General features: G+C 40.0%; 1 non-coding gene across 1 annotated transcript; it reads right to left on the bottom strand.

The window, feature by feature from the left end:
* Positions 1–1,678: 1,678 nt before the first annotated feature.
* On the bottom strand, positions 1,679–1,786 carry LOC148561161 (small nucleolar RNA R71). Its single transcript, XR_015887160.1, has one exon. It is a non-coding gene; the product is annotated as a small nucleolar RNA R71 (small nucleolar RNA).
* Between the last annotated feature and the right edge of the window lie 17,510 nt (positions 1,787–19,296).

The following is a 19,296-nucleotide window of genomic DNA, read 5'->3' as shown; positions in this document are numbered from 1 at the left end:
TAGAGTCTAAGCATCAAAGATTTCTAAGTTTGGTGTCTTGCATATTTTCTTTGCATTGAAAATTTTTCAAAAATATGTTCTTGATGTTCATCATGATCTTCATAGTGTTCTTGGTGTTCATCTTGACATTCATAGTATTCTTGCATGCATTCATTGTTTTGATCCAAAATTTTCATGCATTGCATCATTTTCATGTTTTTCTCTTTCATCATAAAAAAATTCAAAAATAAAAAAAAATATCTTCTCCTTTTTCTTCTCATAAATTCGAAAATTTGAGTTGACTTTTCCAAAACTTTTTAAAATCTAGTTGTTTCTTATGAGTCAAATCAAATTTCCAATTTAAAAATCTTATCTTTTTCAAAATCTTTTTCAAAAATCAAATCTTTTTCATTTTTCTTATTTATTTTCAAAAATTATAAAAATATTTTTCAAAAATCTTTTCTTAATTTTATCTCATAATTTTCGAAAATATCATCATCAATTAATGTTTTGATTCAAAAATTTCAAGTTTGTTACTTACTTGTTAAGAAAGATTCAAACTTTAAGTTCTAGAATCATATCTTGTGATTTCTTGTGAGTCAAGTCATTAATTGTGATTTTAAAATTCAAATCTTTTTCAAAACTAATTTCAATCATATCTTTTCAAAAATATCTTTCTATCTTATCTTTTTCAAAATCATATCTTTTTCAAAAATTTGATTTTAAAATATCCCTTCTAACTTCTTATCTTCTTATCTTTTCAAAATTGATTTTCAAAATTTGTTTCAACTAACTAACTAACTTTTTGTTTGTTTCTTATCTTTTTCAAAACTACCTAACTAAATCTCTCTCTCTAATTTTCGAAAATATCTTTCCTCTTTTTTCAAAAATTCTTTTTAATTAACTAATTGTTTCAAATTTTAATTTTAATTTTCGAAAATCACTAACCATTTTTCAAAAATAATTTTCGAAAACCTCCCCTTCTCATCCTCTTCTATTTATTTATTTATTTACTAACATCTCTTCCTCACTCACCAAAAATCCGAACCCCCTCTCTCTCTCTGAGTTCAGATTTTCTCTTCTTCTTTTCTTCTACTCACACAGGGACCTCTATACTGTGGTAAAAAGGATCCCTATTATTATTTTTCTGTTCTCTCTTTTTCATATGAGCAGGAGCAAGGACAAGAATATTCTTGTTGAAGCAGATCCAGAACCTGAAAGGACTCTGAAGAGGAAACTAAGAAAAACTAAATTACAACAATCCAGCAAGCACCTTTCAAAAATTTTCGAACAAGAAGAGGAGATGGCAGCCGAAAATAATAATAATGCAAGGAGGATGCTTGGTGACTTTACTGCACCTAATTCCAATTTACATGGAAGAAGCATCTCCATCCCTACCATTGGAGCAAACAATTTTGAGCTAAAACCTCAATTAGTTTCTCTAATGCAGCAAAACTGCAAGTTTCATGGACTTCCATCTGAAGATCCTTTTCAGTTCTTAATTGAATTCTTGCAGATCTGTGATACTGTTAAGACTAATGGAGTAGATCCTGAAGTCTACAGGCTCATGCTTTTCCCCTTTGCTGTAAGAGACAGAGCTAGAATATGGTTGGACTCTCAACCTAAGGATAGCCTGAACTCTTGGGATAAGCTGGTCAAGGCTTTCTTAGCCAAGTTCTTTCCTCCTCAAAAGCTGAGCAAGCTTAGAGTGGATGTTCAAACCTTCAGACAGAAAGAAGGTGAATCCCTCTATGAAGCTTGGGAGAGATACAAGCAACTAACCAAAAAGTGTCCTTCTGACATGCTTTCAGAATGGACCATCCTGGATATATTCTATGATGGTCTGTCTGAATTAGTTAAGATGTCATTGGATACTTCTGCAGGTGGATCCATTCACCTAAAGAAAACGCCTGCAGAAGCTCAAGAACTCATTGACATGGTTGCTAATAACCAGTTCATGTACACTTCTGAGAGGAATCCTGTGAATAATGGGATGCCTCAGAAGAAGGGAGTTCTTGAAATTGATACTCTGAATGTCATATTGGCTCAGAATAAAATATTGACTCAGCAAGTCAATATGATTTCTCAGAGTCTGAATGGAATGCAAGCTGCATCCAACAGTACTCAAGAGGCAGTTTCTGAAGAAGAAGCTTATGATCCTGAGAACCCTGCAATAGCAGAGGTGAATTACATGGGTGAACCATACGGAAACACCTATAATCCCTCATGGAGAAATCACTCAAATCTCTCATGGAAGGATCAAAAGCCTCAACAAGGCTTTAATAATGGTGGAAGAAATAGGTTTAACAATAGTAAACTTTTTCCGTCATCCACTCAGCAACAGACAGAGAACTCTGAACAAAATATTTCTAATTTAGCAAACTTGGTCTCTGATCTATCTAAGGCTACTGTGAGTTTCATGAATGAAACAAGGTCTTCCATTAGAAATTTGGAAGCACAAGTGGGCCAGCTGAGTAAAAGGATCACTGAAATCCCTCCTAGTACTCTCCCAAGTAATACAGAAGAAAATCCAAAAGGAGAGTGCAAGGCCATTGATATAACCATCATGGCCGAATCCAAGGAAGAAGGGGAGGACGTGAATCCCAAGGAGGAAGACCTCCTGGGACGTGCAGTGATCAATAAGGAGTTTCCCTCTGAGGAACCAAAGGAATCTGAGACTCAACTAGAGACCATAGAGATTCCATTAAACCTCCTTATGTCATTCATGAGCTCTGATGAGTATTCCTCTTCTGAAGAGAATGAGGATGTTACTGAGGAGCAAGTTACCAAGTACCTTGGTGCAATCATGAAGCTGAATGCCAAATTATTTGGTATTGAGACTTGGGAAGATGAACCTCCCTTGTTCACCAATGAACTGAGTGATCTGGATCAACTGACATTGCCTCAAAAGAAACAGGATCCTGGAAAGTTCCTAATACCTTGTACCATAGGCACCATGACCTTTGAGAAGGCTCTATGTGACATTGGTTCAGGGATAAACCTCATGCCCCTCTGTGTAATAGAGAAACTGGGAATCTTTGGGGTGCAAGCTGCTAGAATCTCATTAGAAATGGCAGACAATTCAAGAAAAGAGGCTTATGGACAAGTAGAGGACGTACTAGTAAAGGTTGAAGGCCTTTACATCCCTGCTGATTTCATAGTCCTAGATACTGGGAAGGATGAGGATGAATTCATCATCCTTGGAAGACCCTTCCTAGCCACAGCAAGAGCTGCGATTGATGTTAACAGAGGTGAACTAGTTCTTCAATTGAATGAGGACTCCCTTGAGTTTAAAACTCAAGGACATCCTTCTGTAAACATGGAAAAGAGGCACAGTAAGCTTCTCTCAAAACAGAGTTAACCAGAGCTCCCACAGTCAAACTTTAAGTTTGGTGTTGGGAGGCCACAACCAAACTCTAAGTTTGGTGTTGAACTCCCATATCCAAACTCTAAGTTTGGTGTTGGGGAGTCTCAACAATGCTCTGAACATTTGTGAGGCTCCATGAGAGCCCACTGTCAAGCTATTGACATTAAAGAAGCGCTTGTTGGGAGGCAACCCAATTTTTATTTATCTAATTTTATTTTTATTGTTATTTCATGTTTTATTAGGTTTATGATCATGTGGAGTCACAAAATAAATATAAAAATTGAAAACGGAATCAAAAACAGCAGAAGAAAAATCACACCCTGGAGGAGGATCTTACTGGCGTTTAAACGCTAGTAAGGAGCATCTGTCTGGCGTTCAACGCCAGAACAGAGCATGGATCTGGCGTTGAACGCTAGAAACAAGCAGCATCCTGGCGTCCAGATGCCAGAAATGCACAGTGAAGAAGAGCTGGCGCTGAACGCCAGAAACAAGCATCTGGCTGGCGTTCAACGCCAGAAATATGCTGCATCTGGGCGTTGAACGCCCAGAACAAGCATTAATTCGGCGTTTAAACGCCAGAATTGCATCCAAAGGCATTTTACATGCCTAATTGGTGCAGGGATGCAAGTCCTTGACACCTCAGGATCTGTGGACCCCACAGGATCATCTCAGCATCTGTGGACCCCACAGGATCCCCACCTACCACCACTCACTCTCTTCCCTCTTCTCAATGTTCATCCTCTCTTCCCAATAAACACTCTTTCCTAAAACTCTTCGCCAATTACCACAATCTCTCTTCCCTATCACCACTTCACCACTCACATCCATCCACTCTTCCCCATAAACCTACCTCATAAACCCCACCTACCTTCAAAATTCAAAATCAATTTCCCACCCAAAACCCACCTTTATGGCCGAACCTTACCCCCCCTCCTCTCCCTATATAAAGCCCTCCATTCTTCTTCATTTTCACACAACACAACCCTCTCTTCCCCTTCTTGGCCGAAACACATCTCTCTCTACCTATTCTCCATTTCTTCTTCTTCTTCTACTATTCTTTCTTCTTTTGCTCGAGGGCGAGCAATATTCTAAGTTTGGTGTGGTAAAAGCATAAGCTTTTTGTTTTTCCATTACCATTGATGGCACCCAAGACCGGAGAATCCTCTAGAAAAGGGAAAGGGAAGACAAAAGCTTCCACCTCCGAGTCATGGGAGATGGAAAGGTTCATCTCCAAAGCCCATCAAGACCACTTCTATGATGTTGTGGCCAAGAAGAAGGTGATCCCCGAGGTCCCTTTCAAACTCAAGAGAAATGAGTATCCGGAGATCCGACATGAGATCCATAGAAGAGGTCGGGAAGTTCTAACAAACCCCATCCAACAAGTCAGAATTCTAATGGTTCAAGAGTTCTATGCTAATGCATGGATCACTAGGAACCATGATCAAAGTAAGAACCCGAACCCAAAGAATTATCTCACCATGGTTCGGAGGAATTACTTAGATTTTAGTCCGAAAAATATAAGGTTGGCGTTCAACTTGCCAGTGATGGAAGAGAACGCACGCCCCTATACAAGGAGAGTCAACTTTGATCAAAGGTTGGACCAAGTCCTCATGGATATATGTGTGGAAGGAGCTCAATGGAAGATTGACTCAAAAGGCAAACCGGTTCAACTGAGAAGACTGGACCTTAAGCCTGTAGCTAGAGGATGGTTGGAGTTCATTCAACGCTCAATCATTCCCACTAGCAACCGGTCTGAAGTTACTATAGACCGGGCCATCATGATCCATAGCATCATGATTGGAGAAGAGGTGGAGGTTCATGAGATTATATCTCAAGAACTCTACAAGGTAGCTGACAAGTCCTCCACTATGGCAAGGTTAGCTTTTCCCCACCTCATTTGTCATCTATGCAACTCAGCTGGGATTGACATAGAAGGAGACATTCCCATTGAGGAAGAGAAGCCCATCACTAAGAAAATGATGGAACAAACAAGAGAGCCCATTCATGGATCTCAAGAGACGCATGAAGCTCATCACCATGAGATCCCGGAGATGCCTCAAATGCATTTTCCTCCACAAAACTATTGGGAGCAAATCAACACCTCCCTAGGAGAATTAAGTTCCAACATGGGATAATTAAGGGTGGAACATCAAGAGCACTCCATCATCCTTCATGAAATTAGAGAAGATCAAAGAGAAATGAGGGAGGAGCAACAAAGACAAGGAAGAGACATAGAAGAGCTCAAGGACATCATTGGTTCCTCAAGAAGGAAACGCCACCATCACTAAGGTGGACTCATTCCTTGTTCTTACATTCTCTGTTTTTTGTTTTCTATGTTAAGTGCTTATCTAAGTTTGTGTCTTATTACATGATCATTAGTATTTAGTAACTTTGTCTTAAGGTTATAAATGTCCTATGAATCCATCACCTCTCTTAAATGAAAAATGTTTTAATTCAAAAGAACAAGAAGTACATGAGTTTTGAATTTATCTTTAAACTTAGTTTAATTATATTGATGTGGTGACAATGCTTCTTGTTCTCTGAATGAATGCTTGAACAGTGCATATGTCTTTTGAAGTTGTTGTTTAAGAATGTTAAATATGTTGGCTCTTGAAAGAATGATGACAAGGAGACATGTTATTTGATAATCTGAAAAATCATAAAAATGATTCTTGAAGCAAGAAAAAGCAGCAAAGAACAAAGCTTGCAGAAAAAAAAAGAGCGAAAAAAAATAGAAAGAAAAAGCAAGCAGAAAAAGCCAAAAGCTCTTAAAACCAAGAGGCAAGAGCAAAAAGCCAATAACCCTTAAAACCAAAAGGCAAGGGTAATAAAAAGGATCCCAAGGCTTTGAGCATCAGTGGATAGGAGGGCCTAAAGGAATAAAATCCTGGCCTAAGCGGCTAAACCAAGCTGTCCCTAACCATGTGCTTGTGGCGTGAAGGTGTCAAGTGAAAACTTGAGACTGAGCGGTTAAAGTCAAGGTCCAAAGCAAAAGAAGAGTGTGCTTAAGAACCCTGGACACCTCTAATTGGGGACTTCAGCAAAGCTGAGTCACAATCTGAAAAGGTTCACCCAGTTATGTGTCTGTGGCATTTATGTATCCGGTGGTAATACTGGAAAACAAAGTGCTTAGGGCCACGGCCAAGACTCATAAAGTAGTTATGTTCAAGAATCAACATACTGAACTAGGAGAATCAATAACACTATCTGAACTCTGAGTTCCTATAGATGCCAATCATTCTGAACTTCAATGGATAAAGTGAGATGCCAAAACTATTCAAGAGGCAAAAAGCTACAAGTCCCGCTCATCTGATTGGAGCTATGTTTCATTGATAGTTTAGAATTTATAGTATATTCTCTTCTTTTTATCCTATTTGATTTTCAGTTGCTTGGGGACAAGCAACAATTTAAGTTTGGTGTTGTGATGAGCGGATAATTTATACGCTTTTTGGCATTGTTTTTAGTATGTTTTTAGTAGAATCTAGTTACTTTTAGGGATGTTTTTATTAGTTTTTATGTTAAATTCACATTTCTGGACTTTACTATGAGTTTGTGTATTTTTCTGTGATTTCAGGTATTTTCTGTCTAAAATTGAGGGACTTGAGCAAAAATCAGATTCAGAGGTTGAAGAAGGACTGTTGATGCTGTTGGATTCTGACCTCTCTGCACTCAAAATGTATTTTCTGGAGCTATAGAAGTCCAAATGGCGCGCTTCCAATTTCTTTGGAAAGTCGACATCCAGGGCTTTCCAGCAATATATAATAGTCTATACTTTGGCCGAGTTTAGATAACGCAAAAGGGCGTTGAACGCCAGTTCTACGCTGCTGTCTGGAGTTAAACGCCAGAAACACGTCACGAACCAGAGTTGAACGCCAAAAACACGTTACAACTTGGCGTTCAACTCCAAAAGAAGCCTCTTCACGTGGAAAGCTAAAGCTCAGCCCAAGCACACACCAAGTGGGCCCTGAAAGTGGATTTATGCATCAATTACTTACTTCTGTAAACCCTAGTAGCTAGTTTAGTATAAATAGGACTTTTTACTATTGTATTAGACATCTTGAGACGTTTAGTTCTTAGATCATGGGGGCTGGCCATTCGGCCATGCCTGAACCTTTCACTTATGTATTTTCAAACGGTAGAGTTTCTACACTCCATAGATTAAGGTGTGGAGCTCTGCTGTTCCTCATGACTTAATGCAAAGTACTACTATTTTTCTATTCAATTCAACTTATTCCGCTTCTAAGATATTCATTCGCACTTCAACATGAATGTGATGAACGTGACAATCATCATCATTCCCCCACGAACGCGTGCTTGACAACCACTTCCGTTCCACCTTAGATTGAATGATTATCTCTTGGATCTCTTAATCAGAATCTTCGTGGTATAAGCTAGATTGATGGCGGCATTCATGAGAGTCCGGAAAGTCTAAACCTTGTCTGTGGTATTCCGAGTAGGGCTCTGGAATTGAATGACTGTGACGAACTTCAAACTCGCGAGTGCTGGGCGTAGTGACAGACGCAAAAGGAGGGTGAATCCTATTCCAGTATGATCGAGAACCTCAGATGATTAGCCGTGTTGTGACAGAGCATTTGGACCATTTTCACAAGAGGATAGGATGCAGCCATTGACCACGGTGATGCCTCCAGATGATTAGCCATGCAGTGACAGCGCATCGGACCATTTTCCAGAGAGGATGAAAAGTAGCCAGTGATAATGGTGATGTCCTTACATAAAGCCAGCCATAGAAAGGAGTAGGACTGATTGGATGAAGGCAGCAGGAAAGCAGAAGTTCAGAGGGACGAAAGCATCTCTATACTTTTATCTGAAATTCTCACCAATGATATACATAAGTATTTCTATCTTTATTTTCTGTCTATTCATTATTTATTTTCGAAAACTCCATAACCAATTATTATCCGCCTGACTGAGATTTACAAGATGACCATAGCTTGCTTCATACCAACAATCTCCGTGGGATCGACCCTTACTCACGTAAGGTTTATTACTTGGACGACCCAGTGCACTTGCTGGTTAGTTGTATCGAAGTTGTGAATGAAAAGTGATTAATTAAGACGTGCGTACAGAGTTTTTGGCACCGTTGCCTGAGATCACAATTTTGTGCACCACACCACTATCCAAATAAACTCTTAAAGTTATATGCCTGTGATTGAATGTGTTAAGGAGAGAGGCTTGAGTTAGTAAATCTTTAAGAGTGTTCCAACACTTAACAACTTAAACCAACTGGTTTGGGATTGTTGATTGAAAGCTTATTCTAAAGAGCCGCCTTAAGACAAGATTTTTAGCTCAATTGAAAAAAAAAAGAAGAAGAAGAAAAGAAAAAGAAAAAGAGAAAGAGGTCTAGTGAAGCTAACTAGTTTAATAGTGAAGGAAGCATTTCACTAAAGATGTTGAAGAAGCCTTGATCATTTGCATTGAACAAAGGATTGCACAAATGAGGAGAACAATATTTGTTAAAAGAAATGCCTCTCTGTTAAGATAGTTAATTCTTCCATCTTAAATTCTGTTATCCAATCCTCTTATCTCTTGCTTGAGGACAAGCAACATTTTAAGTTTGGTGTTGTGATGCATTCTCATATTTGCTATTTTAACTAGTTAGTTTAGGTGGTTTTAGCTTAATTTCATTTATTATTACTAGAATAAAAAAGCAATTTTGTGAGTTTTCTCTACATGCATTCATAAACCAAGAACTAGGTGAAATTTGGCATACTTCATGCAAATGAATTAAGAGGTTTATAAATACGTTGATTTAAATAATGTCCTTGAAATTCATTGCATAAAATAGCAAAACTTTGAGGAAGATTCTTTGGTTTATGTTAGGTGATGAAGAAAGAAGATGATGGAGCAGGAATTAGAGTAAAAAGGGTTGAAGATGCATCAATCTTGACAAGGAAACAGAGCAAGGAGAGAAGCTTGAAACAGAGCCACAAGATGAGGATCGAGGGCGTTGCCAGGCAGGGAATGAACTGGCGTGTTCCCTAGCAACGCCCATAATAACGCCAAGGTGAAAATTGTTAGCAAGAGGAGCTCACTAGCAAGTTGTTGGTGGCGTGTTCCTTGGCAACTCCAGCAACAATGCCAGCTTCAGAAATGCTAAGCCAAGGAAGGTCGAGCACGTTGCCAAGGCAAGGAGGAGAAGGCGTGTTTCTTAGCAACGCCAGCAACAACGCTGGCCACCTCAAGGCATCCTGCGAGAGGCTCGAACACATTATCAAGGAGATAATGAACTAGCGTTTGTGGCAATAACGCCAACAACAACGCTGGCCCCTGCAAGGTGGCTATGAAAAATGACCATGGGCGTTGCCAACTTGAAGTTGAATGTGCGTGTTCCTTGGCAACGCAAGGCCAAGAAATTGAGCCAAGGAGAGCTCGAAGGCGTTCTTGCCTTGAAGCTAAAGTGGCATGTTCATCAACAACGCCAGCAACAACGCCAAGGCTAAGAAATCTGTGCTAGGGGCGTTGCCATGGGCGTGTTTCACAATAACTCCCACAACAACTCCAACCAAGGCAGCCTGACCTCACCTCCTTCAAGGCTGAATAACTTGAGTGACAGAGATCCAATTTGAGTGCTTTTAGTTGCGTTGGAAAGCTGACATTTAGTGCTTTCCAACGATATATAATAGTTTATAGTGAAGCATGAAATGAAAGCTCGAATCAGAGTCATCTTTAGACCCCAAAAACAAGGAAATGAGGTTGAAATTCAAGGAAGCATGAATGGGCCAAGGAAGGGTGATCGAACACGTTGCCAAGGCTAAAATGGCCTGGTGTGTTCCTTGGCAACTTGGACAACAACGCCCAGGCCAAGAAATCTGGGCTAGGGGCGTTGCCATGGGCGTGTTTCACAATAACTCCCACAACAACTCCAACCAAGGCAGCCTGACCTCATCTCTTTCAAGGATGACTAACTTGAATTACAGAGATCCAATTTGAGTGCTTCTAGTTGCGTTGGAAAGCTGACATTTAGAGCTTTCTAACGATATATAATAGTCCATAGTAAAGTATGAAATGGAAGCTCGAATCAGAGTCATCTTTAGGCCCCAAAAATAAGGAAATGAGGTTGAAATTCAAGGAAGCATGAATGGGCCAAAGAAGGGTGATCAAACACGTTGCCAAGGCTAGAATGGCCTGGCGTGTTCCTTGGCAACTTGGGAAACAATGCCCAGGCCAAGAATCTGGGCTTGAGGCGTTGTCATGGGCGTTACTGGTGGCGTGTTTGGCAAAAACGCCCAACCAGGGCAGCCTGACCTTGCCCTCTTCAATGGAGCATAACTTGAGCTATAGAGATCCAATTGAGGTGATTCCAGTTGCATTGAAAAGTAGACATCAAGAGCTTTCTAACCATATTTATAGTGGAACACAAAATTGAAGGTCAAACCAGAGGCAACATCAAGCACAAAAAGTGAAGAACAAGCAAGTGTTTGGCAACAACTTGGGCAACAACTTGGGCAACAATGCCCAAGCACTATGTCCCACTCCCAGGAAATTACCATGCACGTTGCCAACATGCAACAAGGCTGGCGTGTTTGCCAGTAACGTCCTTCTTGGGCCAGAATTGATGCCAACTTGCTCTGTAATCCTCTGCTCTCTTCAAAGGCCAACATTTCCTCTAGTGAGCCAGCCAAATCAACAAAGACAAAGCCCAAATTGCTAACCCAATTGATGAACCTCTAGAAGCTTTGAAGACTAGTATAAATAGAGAAGGAAATTGTACAAAGGGGAACTTTTACTTTTTATTTTGGACACTTAGCCTTTTACATTGAAAAACTAGCATTTCTGTTTTACTGCTTCTTACGGGTTCTCTATTTTGTTTTCTTCTGTAAGTTTGAATTTCAGTTTTTTTAAAGAACTTCTTCATTTTTCATTACTCTTCTCTACTGAATTTTGAATGTTTACTTTTGCACTTGTTGTTGAAATTTGAGCTATGATTCACTAAACCCCATTTTCATTAGAGGGAGGAGCTCTGCTCATTTGAATGGATTGATAACTTCTCTTTTCCTTCTCAATTCAAGTGGTTCATCTAAGAGGAAACTCTTGTTCTTTACAGATTTAATCACCATCGAGAGAGGGATTAATCTATATGAATTATGTGGTGAATTTGAGAAAGGAGCCACATAATTCAGTTTAGAGTTCATCCTTTCATGATTTCCTTGATCAATACACTTTGGTTGGTATGTGAGATGTAACCTCCCTTAGTTGAGATTCTGGAAGTTGTGTGGCTTGGATTAGAAATTGAACTTCATCTCTTCTCATGAACAATTAGATCACGAGAGTGGCAATTGGTTGTGTTGAGAGAAATTGAGTTACCAAGAGATTGGGACTCAATTACCCACAATTTGCCATGGATCTATACCCATGATTGAGAAGGAATTGATCAACATCAATTCATGAGAATTTGCATCTCCGATCCCTAATGATCCTTTCCATCATTATTTCTCATTTCTTTTGCTCTTTAGTTGTTTGAATACCCATTACCCAATTCCCTTCTACATTCTTGCAATTTATTATTCTTGTTATTTACATTATGTTTCTCTATTTCTTGCTATTTACTCTTATGCTCTTTAAAATTCTGCAATCTTTACTTTCTTGAAATTTATCTTTAATGTCATTTAAGTTTCTTGCATTTTAAGTTTCAGTTATTTACTTTCATTTTCTTTCTATATTCTAGTTCTTTAAACTCCTTGCCCTTTAAATTCTTGCAATTATGTTCAAAAATCAAAATTCTTATGAAATCAAAACCATGTCTGCTTGACTAAATCTACCATTTAACTAAAGTTGCTTAATCTACCAATCTCCGTGGGATCGACCTCACTCTTAGTGAGTTTTATTACTTGATACGACCCGGTATACTTGCCGGTAATTACGTGAAATTAATTTTTTACGTATCACCTCCTTGCACTCGAAAGAGCTTTTCTGGAGATATAGCATCCAAATGGAGCGTTCTGAACGGATTTGGAAAGCTAACATCCAGCGCTTTCTAGAAATATATAATAGTCCATACTTTACTTCAGAATTGAAGGATGATGAGCGGATAATTTATACACTTTTTGGCATTATTTTTACATAGTTTTTAGTATGATTTAGTTAGTTTTTAGTATATTTTTATTATTTTTTAAATAAAAATCACATTTCTGGACTTCACTATGAGTTTGTGTATTTTTCTGTGATTTCAGGTAATTTCTGGCTGAAATTGAGGGACTTGAGCAAAAATCTGATTAAGAGGCTGAAGAAGGACTGCAGATGCTGTTGGATTCTGACCTCCCTGCACTCGAAATGGATTTTCTGGAGCTACCGAAACCCAATTGGCGCGTTCTTAATTGCGTTGGAAAGTAGACATCCAGGGCTTTACATCAATATATAATAGTCCATACTTTGCCCAAGTTTTGATGACACAAACTGGCGTTCAAACGCCAACTTCCTGCCCTATTCTGGAGTTAAACGCCAGAAACAGGCTACAACCTAGTGTTTAACTCCAAAAAGAGTCTCTACACATGAAAGCTCAATGCTCAGCCCAAGCACACACCAAGTGGGTCCGAAAGTAGATTTTCTGCATCATTTACTTATTTCTGTAACCCTAGCTACTAGTTTAGTATAAAAACTACTTTTAGTGATTTATTTAAAAACCTTTTGATCATTTTTGAGACTATCTTTGTATCACTTTTGATCATTGATCACGTTTAGGGGGCTGGCCATTTGGCCATGCCTGGACCACTTTCACTTATGTAATTTTCAACGGTGGAGTTTCAACACCCCATAGATTAAGGTGTGGAGCTCTACTGTTCCTCATGAATTAATGCAAAGTACTATTGTTTTTCTATTCAATACAAGCTTATTCTTATTCCAAGATATTTATTCGCACCCAAGAACATGATGAATGTGCTGATTATGTGACACTCATCACCATTCTCACATATGAACGCGTGCCTAACAACCACCTCCGTTCTACCTTAGATTGAGCGTGTATCTCTTAGCCTCCTGATCGTGAGATCAGAGTCTTCGTGGTATAAGCTAGAATTATTGGCGGCCATTCCTGAGATCCGAAAAGTCTAAACCTTGTCTGTGGTATTCCGAGTAGGATCTGGGAAGGGATGACTGTGAGGAGCTTCAAACTCGCGAGTGCTGGGCATAGTGATAGACGCAAAAGGATCAATAGATCCTAATTCCAACATGAGTGAGAACCGACAGATGATTAGCCATGCGGTGACAGCGCATTTGGACCATTTTCACTGAGAGGACGGGAAGTAGCCATTGACAATGGTGATGCCCAACATACAGCTTGCCATGGAAAGGAGTATGAATGATTGGATGAAGGCAGTAGGAAAGCAGAGATTCAGAAGGAACAAAGCATCTCCATACGCTTATCTAAAATTCCTACCACTGAATTGCATAAGTATCTCTATCCTATTTTATGTTTTAATTATATTTTAATCATCAAAATCCCATAACCATTTGAATCTGCCTGACTGAGATTTACAAGGATGACCATAGCTTGCTTCAAGCCAACAATCTCCGTGGGATCGACCCTTACTCACGTAAGGTTTATTACTTGGACGACCCAGTGCACTTGCTGGTTAGTTGTGCGGAGTTGTGAAAAAGAATTGAGATTATGAATGTGCGTATTAGGTTTGTGGCACCGTTACCAAAGATCACAATTTTGTGCACCAAGTTTTTGGCACCGTTGCCGGGGATTGTTCGAGTTTGGACAACTGACGGTTCATCTTGTTGCTCAGATTAGGTAATTTTATTTTAATTTTAAAGCTTTTTATTTTCGAAAAATTTTCAAAAAAAATAATTTATTCTATGTTCTTCAATCCTTATTTTTCTTTTTCCGAATTATTTTTGAAAAATCCAAAAAAATTAATAAAATCATAGAACCAAAAATAATTTGATGTTTCTTGTTTGAGTCTAGTGTCAAATTTTAAGTTTGGTGTTGTTCCGGGGGTTACCTGAAATTGTAGGTCAATCTCGGATGAGATCTTCTGTACTGATCGGCGATGACGTGTCCGGCTGTGGGTGGTGGCCGAAGCAGTCGCGTCCGACTTGTTGGACTAGTAATGCTGCTGATCCTTTGTCACCGGAGGGTGGTGGTACCTGCAAAGGACTCCGATGCTTAAGTTAGCAAGGGTATTAAGCAGGTTTTTAGTAGAATCAGAGTATGAGTTATACCTGGGTGCTCTAGTGTATTTATAGTAGTGTGGAGTGACCTTTTTAGATAAGATAAGTTAGTTATCTTTATCTTTCTTTTGGTGAGGTCAGCTTATCTTTAAGGAAACCGCCCTTATCTCTATAGGCTTGGGCTGCCTTTGGATTTGGGTTGTATTCCTCGAGTTGGGCCCTTTTTTGGGCTTTCCTGTCGATTTGGCCGAGCTCTTTGAGAAGAGGTCGGATTGTCCTGACCTGAAGAGGTCGGTCGTCTTGTTGGTAGAACATCCCGGGTCGGACAGTTCGACCCAGGGTATGAACAGTGCCCCTGCTCGAGCTCGGTCTTTCTTTTGAGGTCGAGTCTTAGTTTTAGGACTTTGATCCTTCTCTGGTGAAGCCGAACTCGAGCACTTTTGTCGATTTTATCTTTGTAGAGTTCTTTTTTGAATGCGAAACATTTCTTCTTTCGTTTCCTCTAAAAGCGCGCGCTTTTGTATTAGCGTCCTAGCCTTGGGAATGTGCGGTGGTTTAATACCCTCATTAATTGGTTTTAATGCTCCGTTTCTCTTGGCTTTTTTGAATTTTGTTCTCACGAAACGGTTTCTTCTTTTCTGTAACTTCCCACTTTTCTTTGTTCTTCTGTTTCGCCTGGAGCTTGCCTTTTCATTTTTCTCTGCAACGCTGTGTCTTGTGCTTTGCTTAAGGGAAAATTTCTTTACTACGGTTTCCTCCTTTCTTCAGAGCTCTTTCTCCTTTCTCCAGGTTGGTTTTACCTTCTCTTTTGTCATTTTACCTTCGGTTTTTGATAAAGTTTTGATTTTTCTCTTAAAGTGCATGTTGGAAAATCTGAATCTTTTCGTATCATTGTGCGCCTACTTGTTTACTATTGTGGGGGATTTTTCTGGCTTTTGGAGTGGTCCTTCTGTACTCTAGGGTTCATACTGCTTGTTTTTCCTCTTCTGCGAACTGCATGAACCTGCTTGCTTTCTCGAAAGATTGCTCCTTTGATGTTTTTCGCCTTGCCGATAGCTTTCTTCGCTGATGAATTTTGTAAAAGATAACGACTCTTTTTTATTTCTCTGAAAAAGATTGTGTCTTTGATGGCTTCTTCTTGATATGTTTTGCTATTTGTTTGCTGATAAGCTGAGACTGTGAATTTGGAAGGTAGCTATTTCGATTCTGTTTGATTTGTAGCTTTCTGGGGATGTTGCGTCTTTGAAAAAGGTTTTTTCTCTGTCTTTGCTGCGAGTTTTGTTGGGACGTTAATCTTGTAGGTTTTCTTGAATCCTTGTTCCCTGCCTGCCTCGAAGGATGCCCCTGGATCTTTTTGGTGTAGGTCCTGGGGTTTCCTTTTATTGCTTGTGCTGTGCTAGATTAGGTTGGCCGAGTTGTTTTGGCTTTGTCCGAAATGTTTTTAGTAATCCAATCTTCCTTTCTTGTTTGTAAGACTAGTTGGCCATGTCTTCTCGCAAATTTATTGTCGAGGCGTCTTCTAAGGTTCTCGAGGGGATGTCTGATTGGTTGGATTCCCTAGTGTTACTGTGTGTTTCTTTAGCCAATTTTGAATTTTGCGTAGAGCTTAGAAAACATCACCGTCTTTGCAAGAGTAGAGATCAAGAGAGGAATTATGAATTGGTGGCACTTGACTCTGAAGAGAGGGTTTGCTTCGCTGTCCCGACCCAAGGGGAGCGCCCTTTCTTTTATGCTTACGACTATTTTTTCAGCCAGTTGGACATCACTTGTCCCTTTATTTCCTTTGAGACCGATTTGCTATGGTCGTGTAATGTAGCTCCGTCCCAGCTTCATCTGAACTCCTGGGGTTTTATTAAGATTTTTCAGCTTCTTTTCCAAGAATTAGATGTTACCCCTTCTCAAACTCTTTTCCTTTATTTGTTTGTTTTAACTAAGCCCGGGATTTCTTCGAAAAAGAAAGCCTCGTGGGTTTCTTTTAGATCTGCACAAGGACATAAGGTTTTTACCATGTATGACGAGTCCTTTAGGGACTTCAAGAATTATTTATTCAATATTCGAGCTGTTGAGAGAGCTCGCCCCTTTTTTCTGGAAGCGAATGATGAGCCATCCTTCCCTCTCTGTTGGCAGCAGAATGTAGTAGTATCCCGATATACGTGGGAAATGCTCGACGAGATTGAGCAGGCTTTTGTAACTGTTTTGGAGGACCTTTGGGGGGAACCTCCTCATCTAGATACTAAAAAATCCTTGGGGGACCCCTCCCTTGTTCGAACTGCATTGGGTATTACTTGATACATATTGATTCTTGTTTTTACTTTGCTTTCCTCTTTTTTCCTGGTCTGTAAAACTACTGGTTTCTATTTTGCAGAGATGGCAAAGAATAATGACTCGATGAAAGCTTTCAAGAAGGCGAGAAAGGCTACTGCCGCACAGAACATCTCGGCCAAAACGGATGGGGAAGGGTCTTCTCAGGTGACGTCGAAACCGTCTGTGCCGAGCTCTCCCGGCCCGAGGAGAATGATCCCTACTCCTCGAGTCCGTGTAGTGGATCCTTCGTAGTCTTCTACTGCTACTGCATCTTCTCCTCCGGTCGTTCCCCTTTCCAAAAGACCTCAAACTGTTGAACCCTTCAATCTGGATGCCCCTGACTTCGATGCTGTTAGGTTTGTCGACCAGCAGATCGGTCCTTATGGTGTCCTCCCTATGGATGATGTATCACTCCTTCACCATTTAGACTTTATAACTCGGAGTAGTGTCAAGATGGCTCATATGGGGGCGGCCTTATATCGGACTACCCAAGATCTTCCTCTTCATGCTACGAAGGCCTTTATGGAGGAGGCAAAATTGGAGTTCGATCGGATGAAGGGTTTAAAGGAGGAGCTCGAGGTGAAGGTGACCAAGCTGGAGAAAGAGTTGGAGGGTGAGAAGGCTAGTTCTATTGCCTTGGCGGCTTCTGTAAAGTTGGCTGAAGACATGGCTTTGAGGCACAAGGATAGCTATGTTACGGCCTACAGGGAGGTAATGCGTCTCAGGGAGGAGTTGGAGTCTGCCTGGGTTGATTATGCCGAGCTCCAGGGTCATCTTGTAGGCAGCGTAAATGCTGCTTATGAGAACCTGAAGGAGCAGGTTCAAGTTCTTGCACCTGAGGCCAACCTTACTCTCTTCAGTCTGGATAATGTTGTAAAGGATGGCAAGATTGTCCCTGACGATCCTGATGACGATGATGTCGAACCCCCCTGTGCCTGCCACTAGGACTTCAGCTGGGCCAATTTCTTCGGCTCCTTCGTCCGAGACTAGTCATCCTGAATTTGAACCAGATTGTCAGATCTTGAACAGAGATGACAGAACAGTGGATGCAGTGCCTCTTCAGACTCGCCCTCCTTCTCCTCGTGCTGCTGAGAAGACTTTGGATCCTTAATGAGTTTTCTAGATGTTTGTGTGTATAGCCCGGTTTGTGGGCCTTTTGAACTCTTTATATTTTGTAGATGATAGTTTTGACCTTTGCTACATTTCTGGTTGCTTGTTTAGCAGCTTTCTTTTGAAAAACAAAGTGATTTCCAAGCTCTTGAGGCTAGTTTTGGTAGCCTCTTGAGCTTGTTATTATTATAAATTGTGTTTTTCGTAACATGTTTGTCTTGCACTCATCTCGGTACCTTTCTAGGTGTTTGGAATTTTCGTAGTCTGACTTCATTGGCTTGATTTCTTGGCCTGACGTTATTTCTAGTAATTCGCTTTGTTTGGACCTTACTCATGTCTTCATTAGGAATTACCTTGTATATCACCAAGGTTTTCGGGAGGCCAATTTCATCATGTTGGTTTTGTCTAAGTTGTTGTTAGTAATCCTCTTTGTTGGACCTTGTTCAGGTCTCTTTCAGGGATTACTTTTGTGACTTTTGTGTTTTGGGCCGACTTCGTCATGTCGGGTCCTTCTAAGTTATTTTTGTAATCCTTTTTCTTGGACCTTGTTCAGGTCTCTTTCAAGGATTACTTTTATAACTTTTATGTTTTGGGCTGACTTCGTCATATCGGGTCCTTCTAAGTTATTTTCGTAATCCTCTTTCTTGGACCTTGTTCAGGTCTCTTTTAGGGATTACTTTTATAACTTTTATGTTTTGGGCCGACTTCGTCATGTCGGGCCCTTCTAAGTTATTTTCGTAATCCTCTTTCTTGGACCTTGTTCAGGTCTCTTTCAGGGATTACTTTTATAACTTTTATGTTTTGAGCCGACTTCATCATGTCGGGCCCTTCTAAGTTATTTTCGTAATCCTCTTTCTTGGACCTTGTTCAGGTCTCTTTCAGGGATTACTTTTATAACTTTTATGTTTTGGGCCGAGTTCGTCATGTCGGGCCCTCCTAAGTTATTTTCGTAATCCTCTTTCTTGGACCTTGTTCAGGTTCTCTTTCAGGGATTACTTTTATAACTTTTATGTTTTGGGCCGACTTCGTCATATTGGGCCCTTCTAAGTTATTTTTGTAATCCTCTTTCTTGGACCTTGTTCAGGTCTCTTTCAGGGATTACTTTTATAACTTTTATGTTTTGGGCCGACTTCGTCATGTCAGGCCCTTCTAAGTTATAGTAATCCTCTTTTATAGGGCTGGCCAGACCTCTTTCTAGGGATTTACTTATAACTTTGGTTATTGCGACTGGTCCGACTTCTTGACGTCGGCCAGTCTTTAAGTTATTATTTAGCAATCCATTTTATTAAGACCTCGTCAGGTCCTTTCTCTGGATCACTTTCGATAACTTCTTGCATTATTCTGTTTTCATCTTTGCCGATTTGTAGAAATTGGGTTCAATCCTCGCTTGGTCGACCTTTTGA

Source organism: Arachis ipaensis, chromosome B6, assembly GCF_059453495.1.
Source record: "Arachis ipaensis isolate K30076 ecotype BB chromosome B6, ASM5945349v1, whole genome shotgun sequence".
Lineage (NCBI taxonomy): Eukaryota > Viridiplantae > Streptophyta > Magnoliopsida > Fabales > Fabaceae > Arachis > Arachis ipaensis.
The sequence above is the reverse complement of the archived record's forward strand: the minus strand, read 5'-3'. Positions and strand labels throughout refer to the sequence as shown.